At 42.1% G+C, this 9498-nt stretch overlaps 1 long non-coding RNA gene across 1 annotated transcript in view; it reads right to left on the reverse strand.

Annotated features, from left to right (window-relative positions):
- Positions 1–2875: 2875 nt before the first annotated feature.
- LOC108582123 overlaps positions 2876–9498 on the reverse strand; it is an 18575-nt gene continuing 11952 nt past the window's right edge. Inside the window, exon 3 of the long non-coding RNA XR_002517339.2 lies at positions 2876–3845. This is a non-coding gene — a long non-coding RNA (uncharacterized LOC108582123). The remainder of the gene's footprint in view (positions 3846–9498) is intronic.

The raw sequence follows: 9498 nt of genomic DNA on the forward strand, positions 1-9498 counted from the left end.
TGGTGATACCTTAGTAGTGGCACATAGCTCAGGCAAACCCTTCAACATACCCTCAAGCAGCACAAACTCCATTCTCCAGCATATGGCAGGCCTCAGTGCCTCCTTAGAGCATCTCTGTCTCCTGGCTCCTCTGCCTGGCCAATTTCTAACTCTTATTCTGTATTTTCTGGATCCTATTCTAATACCCCCATCTCCTCAGCTTTTGGCTCCTCCCATTCATACTCCCAGGATTCCATCCTTCCCTAATCTCACTGTTTCACCTCCTTGTGACTCAGACTGAATCTAATACACATCCCTGACCCTTGAACACCACAGATCTTGCTATATTCCATGCCATTCTAGGCCCAAGGGTGATGACCCACATAGCTACTGCCTCCACCCCGTTTCCTGGGTAGAATACGCTGCTGTCACATGTGCGTGTAGAGCAGAAAATACTGCCATCATTGTGGCATCCATCCATCAGTGAGCTGGCTCAGTTGGAAATTCACAAGGACACACCCTGACTGTGGAAGGTCTGATGTTCTTCACTTAGGAGGAGGGGTAAACAAGCTATGTGGACCTGAGCAATGAATTCCTGATATGGACTGCTCCCAAGCCTTGGACGCCAAAGCAAGGAAACCAAAGAATATACTCAACGAGATCTTCCCCTACTGGGTTAATGCTTGCAACTTAGGCATTTCAGTAAAAGTCACTCTCCTTTCATTTAGTTAAAAGTGGCATGACACCAAATATATGCAAAACACATGGAAGTGTTTATGCATTTCCCATAGCTGATTGCAATTACAAGATTCTCAGTTGAAAGTTTCAGAAACCCAACTCATGTGATCTCAAGCAAAATATGAGATTTGTGGGGTCCATGCAACTAAAACGTACAGGAGTGTAATTGACATGAGAGCTACAACATCAAACTTGGTCTCTCTTTTTTTCTTGCCTTGTTTTCACCTTGAATGGCTACATTTAGGCAGATACTTCCTATGTAATGGCAAGAGAACAACCAATGGCTACAGATTTATATCTTATAATCTAACAGCATCAGTGCAAAGGGAACTCTTCTCTCCCAGGAGATTCTCGAACATTCTGGAATCCAATCTCACCACTTGGGCTCCTGGCCTGAGTCACTTGCCTATCTCTGAATCAACCACTGTGATTAAGGGAAAGGGATAAACCACACAATCTGGGTTGGGAAGACACTGTTTCTCCAAAAGGAAATCAGGGAGCTACCATCATAAGAGGAAGAAATTGATACTTGAAGGCAAAAATAACAAATACACCCAACAACCCACCCCTCAGCTTCTCATTTTCTATACACATCCTTCTTTCCATTTGTTCAATTTCAGTAATATCCCTACCTAACATAATGCAACTATACTACATACTTCCAAAAATTAAGTCATTCCCTCTACAGTCATAGACAACCCAAACTTATGCCCCATTTTTGCACCCAGCTCCAAGACCAAGATCTCAAGGTCACACAGATTTCTATCAATGTGATCTGTATATAGCAATTCAGTTTGACACCCTAGAGGCTAAATGATGAATGCAAACCACCCCAACACACTCAGTATATAAGACAGAAGAGAAAATAGCAGAATATAATAGAATTTCCCATTTGGAAATGAGAAGGGGAAACAGCCTACTGTGATCACCAGTCCTTTAGGTACATCATGGTCTGTTGGACAAGAACAGCAAGGACTCACACTAGCAGGGGACTGAGGTCCTTGACCAGCCGATCTGACAACCCTGGTTCTGCTCTCTGAGAGGGTCCCCTTTGCCAGTCGTCCTCCATTTCCACTTCTGAGGTGGGACCCTGGGAGGATCCTTTAGTGACCCATTTCCAGATGGTGCAGATTTGAGAGCAGGGGTTTACCTTGGGCTGACCAGTCAGAGGCCTTTTTCAATCATACTGGGATTTTTCTGGCAAAGCAATTCCCTAAGAAGTTTATAACTTAGTACTCTTTCAGTCCATTTGCATCTGGTCATTTCATGGGACATTAGGCAAAGCAAGAGACAGTGTCCTCGTCTAGACTCTGGCCTGGGAGTTCTGTTTCTTAGCAGCAGCCTCAAGGCTCCACCCTCCTTCTCAGCTTAATGGCCTCCACTTTATCCTCTGCATCAGTGAAATTCAAACTACAGCCTGGAATGGGAAGGCCCTGCTAATCTGCTTCTTGCCCTGCAGCTCAAGGATAATTATTATTTTAATGAATCACTGATTTGTAGTCTCACAGCCATCTCTTCCTCCATAGTCTATGATTAGAAGACTTTTTAATATTTTTACTGACATGTAAGACACATATAGAGAAGTACAGAAATCACACACCTTACAGCCCACACAAATCATCACAAAGTAAGCACCTCCGTGTAACCATTGCCAGGTCAAGAAATAGAACAAAACCAGGACCTCAGAAGCCCCTCTTTTCCCCTTCCTATAACTAACCCTTTCCCTTGTCCCCAAAAGTCTCCATTCACTTGACTTCTAACACCATATATTCATTTTGCCTGGTCTTGAATCTTACATAAACGAGACTCTATGGTATTTCATCATATCAAGCTTCTTTCACTCAAAATTAGATCTGCAAGATTCTTTCATGTTGTTGCACGTAGCAATAGTTTGTTTGGTGTATTTACAAAGTATTCATTGGAAAACTACACACAATGTATTTACCCACTCTGCATTGATTTGGGCTTTCTCAATTTGGGACTATTACAAACAATGTTGCTAATAACTTTTTTTTTTTTTTTGAGACAAGGTCCCTCTCTGTCACCCAGGCTGGAGTGCAGTGGTCCACTCATAGCTCACTATAACCTTGAACTCCTGCACTCAAGAGATCCTCCTGCCTCAGCCTCCCAAGTAGCTAGGACTACAAGTACACACTACCATGTCCATCTAATTTTATTTTTATTTTTTATTTCTTGTAGAGATGGAGTCTTCCTATGTTGCCCAGGCTACTCTCGAATTCCTGGCCTCAAACAATACTCCTGCGTCAGGCTCCCCAAAACACTGGGCTTAAGCGCTTGAGCCATGGCGCCAAGTCAGCACATTTTTTGTGTGTTTTTTCTTACACATACGCACACATAGACCTAGGAGTGGAATTGCTTTGTAGTAAGGTATGCATACATTCGCCTTTAATAGATAATGCCACACTGTTTTCCAAAGTATGTGGGCCTCTTTATATTCCCACCAGCAGAGGATGAGGGTTCAACAGTTCCACATATTCATTAACACTGATATGATCAGTTGTTTTTTTAGATTTTAGCTGTTCTCCTAGAATGTGTAGTGGGATCTCCTTGCTGTTTCCAGGCATGTCCCTGATGACAGGTGAGGCTGAGCACTTTTCCTGTTGATTGTCATCTGGATCTCCTCTGTTATGAAATGCCCTGTCAATCTCTTCCTCTCACTGTTGTATTGAACTGACTGTCCTTTTCTGATTTACTGATTTATTTGCTGGAGTTGTTTGTGTATTCCACATAGGAGCACTTTGCCAGTTGTCATCTGTCCTGGAGGAGTCAAAATCGGGCTCCAGTTCCTTCCCAATTTTAGTAGTATCTTCTGTTCTGTTTCCAGTGTCTCTGTCTTTGCTGGAATGAGCTTCATCATGTAACAGAGAACTCACCTTTTCCAACCCTGAAAAGGACAGTGTTGTCTGGCTCTCAGCTACCAAAAGAGAAAGGACTTCTTTTATCAGAGACAAATTTTTCTTCTTTTTTAACTTTCAGATGATAGAAGCTTGTCTTTTTCTCAAAGGAACTCACTAAGAACTTCAGGAAGTAGCCCACACACTCCACGGCCTGAAAAGTTCTATCAAGTGCTTTAATGACCCAGTCTCCAATGGCATATGCTGTGAGTCCTAAGGGAGAACAGGCAACAATTTAATATGCTTTATTGGAGCATAACAAAGACTGCCAACTTCTTAGCCAGGGATAGAAGACCTTTATTGCCTTCCATTCTACCTTCAATTTGCCAATCCACATTTTAGGGTCTATTACTTGTAACACTCCATTGCTAGGTACCGATTCCTGCCAGTAATCTTTTGCAACCCTAACTAACTTACATACAAAAGAAAAAAATAAGGTGGGGGGTGAGGGGAAAGATTTATTATGCAATGTAACTGAATTATCTGTCACAGCTGCATACAGGTCTCAAGCAATTTCATTTGGACCAAGTTTCTCACCATCCCTCTGTTCTCCTCTCCTCATCCCTCTACTACCCCTTTGTGTCAGCTTAATTCATTCATTCAGGTAGGTAGGCAGGTAAAATAGCCCCCAGCAATTCCAGGCTAGCATGTTATCTTTTCAGACACCTAGGACAGGGAGAACTTGTCTTTCCCAAGAGTTCCAACAGAAGTTCTGAAATTAAGCCTCACTGACCTGGCTCAGAACATGTGCTCACACTGGAATGATGGGCACAAAGGCCCCTTCACACCCAAAGAAAACCCAGTGTGTGTTTCTGAAGGAGGCACAATGGAGACTGGGAAGGTGAAAACAAAAGGTATTCTTGACAGTTATTTACCAATTGAAAGCATCTTTAAAACTTGTGACAACTCCTATCACCCAATATTCATCTTCCTTACCCCTTCTTCCTGGCTGATGGAATCTCAATTTCGCTTGCTTGGCAATATGTCCAGTTTCAGGGCATGAATCATAACCACCCTAAACCAAGGACAATAGGCACACTCCCCTTGTCCAGATTATTTAATGGGTGGATTTATAACATTCTCTGATCAGTAAGATGGACAGAAGATCGACTTGGGAGGTGATTTTCCTTCCCAAGAGGAAGGGAGGTTTATGCAGACAGCCCACTTGCTGTCCTGGTCACCTCCAAGCCCATTCCCAGTTCCTGCCTCTGGACGTAGTTGTATTGAGGACGTGACGCCTGGAGCCACAGCAGCCATCTTGTGGACTGTAGGGGGAAGGCTGAGAGAGTACCAGAGATGCCAAGTTAGTGCCCTGACAACGTGGAATTACTGATCCGATCCAGAAATACCACCTCCAGTCTGCTTGTTCAGAATGCAATATGTATAAAGCCATTGGTTTTCAGGCTTTCTGGTTCTTACAGCTGTATCTACTCTAACTCTCCCATAACTATTCTCCATAAACACACGTGAGCCTCTCTTCACGCAGCTGTGGCAGGCAAGGAATAAGCAGGAATTCAGTCAACCATCATTCCTTAAGGTGAAACCACCTGGATTATCCCCATCTCACAGTACACAAATCCGGGACTGAAAAAGGAACACAAGCTATGCATGCACTTCCTGTCCCAGAACCTCTATCACTCTTCTCACTTTGTATTAACCTGAACCTTATGAAACTGACAATATTCAATTCAATGCCTTTTCTGATCTACAAAAAAGGCAATTCCATGTGGTTCAACCTAACTTTTACATATCTCTATGTGAACTAGTTGTCCATCTAAAATAATAAAAAGATCAGAATCTATTTTAAAAAGAGTTTATTCAAGAGCAAAGTTGAGGATGAGCCTGCTTGGGAAGCACAGATTCCAAAGAATGGAAGTCAGTGTTCCTAAATGTAGAAGTGTGGGATCACTTATATCAACAAAGCTTAGGGAAGCTTAACAGAATTTCAACATCTTTCTATGTAAGGCTTAATGTGTTGTGCTCAAGCCTTTCTATGTAAGGCTTGAGAGGTGGGGTGCTGCATAATAAATTTAGGGTGTCCTAAAATTTTATTTACTTTTACAAAGTGTAGAAGCAGAGAAATTGTTTCCTTCATTTCCAAGCCATGGTAAATCCTTGAGCAACAGAGGACAAAATAATAATAGTAAATGGTGCTAGGGGAGATGTGGCAAAGATGCAGCTGTTGCTGAGTCACTCTGGGAGAAAGACTCGCTGTTTATCAACTGGATATACAGCCTTGGCCTTTGGGTACTTTAAACTAGCACGAGTCAATAGAACTTTCTACAAGGATGGAAATATTCTATTCTGCACTGTCCAACAGAGTAGTCACTATCTACATTGACTAGTAAGCACTTAAAATGTGGCCTACTGTGACTGAGAAAATCAATTTTAGTTATACTTAATTTTAATTCATTTCAATTTCAATAGCCACATGTGGCTAGTAGCTACTATGTTAGTCAAAGTTCTCCCAACAAACAGAACCAACAGGAGATGCATATTAAATAATATATATATAATATAAACTATACATATCACATATTATATATTTTATGTGTGTACATACATATTGTATATATATACATATTGCCTGTCACTTCTGCATGAAGAGTACACACACATAAAATGTATAATATGTGATGTGTATATTACATATATTATTTAATATAATTACATATATAACATGTATATATGTACACACACATAAAATATATAATATGTGATCTGTATCTTTCACACACACAAGCATACACATACATGCATATAGAGAAAGAAAAATTTTCAGAACTGGCTCACACAATCATACAGGCTAAGAGGTCCCATGATCTACCGTCTGCAAGCTGGAGACCCAGGAAGCCTGGTGGTGTAGTTCCGTCCTAGTCTGAAGGCCTGAGAACCAGGGGAGCCAATAGTGTAAGTCTCAGTCCATGAACAGGAGGAGATTGATGCCCCAGCTCAAGCAGTCAGGCAGAAAAAGAGGCAAGTTCTCCCTTCCTCTGCCTTCTCTTCCATTCAGGCCCTTGACAAACTGGATGGTGCCTACTCACATTCAGGAGGGCAATCTGCTTTACTGAGTCCACCAATTTAAATGCCACTCTCATCTGGAAATACCATCATAGGCATACCCCGAAATAAGTGTTAGTCAAACAGCTGGGCATCCCTGATCCAGACAGGTTGACACATAAAGTCAACATCACAGCAACCATACTGGACAGTGCAGCTCTAGGTTTTTAATGACTGTTCTCATGACCTCATTTCAATTGCAGAAACTGACCTTGGTCTTGCTCCATCATTTCTAGTATAAGCTAACTCTTATGGTAAATATGACCTGAATAGCCAAGTGCAGAGAAAGCTATAACCAACCTAAACCCTTAGCTAATCTAGATGGAGAAGGCCAAGGCAAGTTGTGTGACACTGCTGCCCTGGTCCCAATAGGACTGATACCCACAGCTAAGCAGAGAGTAATTTATGAGGACTGAAAATCAGCAAGAGTTAGAGGCTCACTTCTCCCCAAAACCAGACTTTAAAGAAAATTAGGTACTAACACCATCTCTTCAGTTCGTGTATTTGTTTAAGGGTGATGAGGAATGGTGGTGACGGTTCAAAGTTTGTCCACGAGTTTCTCAACCCCTATTAGGGTAAAAGCACATCCACTGCAGACATGACAGTGTCTATGAACGTCTGCAGTCCTCTTCCCCAGCACAGAGCTCTGCTTATTGCAGCAGAGCTCTAAGATGGGGCTAAGAGAACTTTATATTCGGCCATCCACCTATTAATTTAATATACTGACTCTCTCCTGTGTGTCAAGCACTGCCGTATGCCCTGGAGATGCAGAGATGGGCAAAACAAAGTTCCTGTATGCATGGAGTTTACTTTTAAGAGGCTCATTCTAAGAAGGCTCTTTGAAAATAATCCCTGGAATGATCCTACAAGGTCAACATGGATTCTCAAACAAGGCATCATGGTAACCTCTTATTAAAAATTGGCCTTCTTTAGAAGAGAGCTTGGTATTCTAAGGACTTTGGCATATATCCTACTCATTTGCAGCCTTTTTAATGCCAGAATCAGTCCTGGAGTATCAGACCAGGTTTCTATTCTAGAGTTTCAGGGAAATCTCGAGATGTGTTATGCTACATGTACCATGGCTAAGAAGATGACAATTGTCTTAACACAAGTTCCCAGGAAGGACCTAGCAACTGCTTGACTCCTCAGGCCCCAGTCACCAGAACATCCAGGGAGGTGGATGAGCCTCTCAAAGGCTCTGCGGTGGTGGGGAGTTCAGGGCATCAGCATTTGCTTCTGCTCTCTCTAGAATTTAAACAAGCTTGTACTTTCAAACTCTGCTCCAAAGACTCCAGGACTAGGCAACTCTCTGACATACTACGACAGCAGGCTCATCTTGAGAAAAGAGTCCTATAAAAAGATATGGTCAGTGTAGTTGAAAAGGTACAAGTGTGGGACAACCTGACTTGTAAATTGACTGCGGTAACTTCTTGGTCAATTTGTGTGTTGTTTCACGGATTCACACATTCACTTGGTGCATATGTGCCCAGAGATGTACTAAGTGCAGAGGGAGCAAAGATTTTTTAAAAATGTGGTACCTGACCTCAAGAAGCTTTTAAAGAAGACAGAATACACTACTCAGGTGATGGAGGCACTAAAAGTCTCCGAAGTTGCTACTGTATAATAAATCCATGTAACCAAAAACCACGTGTAATCCAAAAGCTATTGAAATAAAAAATATTAAAACTTAAAAAGAAGATAGAATAAACAAATTACAATACAGAAGAATAGCACTAGAAAGAAGGCAGAGCCTGGGTACCTCTGTGAACACAGAGAAAAGGCCCTGAGCTAGGGCTTGGTGGGTGCGAGGACGGTCAGAGAAAGCATCTCAGGGGAAACCAACCTGAGCTGAGTCTTGTAGAATGATCTGAAAGTGGTGTGGTTGGCCATGGTTCTCAACTTTCACTGTACCTCAGAATCCCCTGGGAATAGGCTAAAGCCTGAGACCTTTCCAGGCCAATTAAATGAGAACTTTTGAAAGTGAGGCCCTTTGCCTTTGAAGGTGAGGTACGGGTGGTTACTAAAAGCTCCCAGATAACTCTAACGTGCAGCCAGGGTTGTGATCCACAATTCTTCCAACAAGGGTGACACGTAAGTGGCACCTCCCTGACTGTTGACATTTCTCAGGTTAGTATGGCACCAATACAGAATTAAAACAAAACAAAGAAAACCGTGGTTCATATTCATTGGAATAAACTAGTACAGCAGAAGATGCACCAGCAAAACCAATGCACAGAACAATTCAGCAAAGGATAATTTATGTGGGGAAATAAATATGGCAGAAATTAAATGGCTCCAGAAAAATGTGAACTCCTTCATTTGGAGAAATGTATCACAGATTAAACGTGCTTTAAACTTAACCCTTATCTAAGCCTTAAATCAGGACAGCACAAAACCAGGGAAATAAACAGAAGCCCTGACTTATCCAAACATACCCCAGAGAGAGCTCAAATCAGATGACAGCATGTATGTTGTTCCTCAGTGAGAGAAATTAGACTCAAATGCCACCAAACAAAACACCTAGCATTTGAAAGAAAGGAAAGTGAGGAAGGAATGAAAAGAAGAACATTAAATATACTAGGAAGGAAGGAAGGAAGAGAGAGAGAGAGAAAGTGAAAGAGAAGAGAAAGAAAGAGAAAGAGAAAGAGAAGGGAAGGCAGGGAGGGAGGGAGGGAGGGAGGAAGGAAAGAAAGAAGGAAAGAAGGAAGGAAGGAAGGAAGGAAGGAGGGGAGGGAGGCAGGGAGGGAGGAAGGAAGGAAGGAAAGGAAAGAAGGAAGGAAGGAAAGGAGAGAGAGAAAGGGAGGGA

This window comes from Papio anubis, chromosome 1 (assembly GCF_008728515.1).
Source record: "Papio anubis isolate 15944 chromosome 1, Panubis1.0, whole genome shotgun sequence".
Classification (NCBI taxonomy): domain Eukaryota; kingdom Metazoa; phylum Chordata; class Mammalia; order Primates; family Cercopithecidae; genus Papio; species Papio anubis.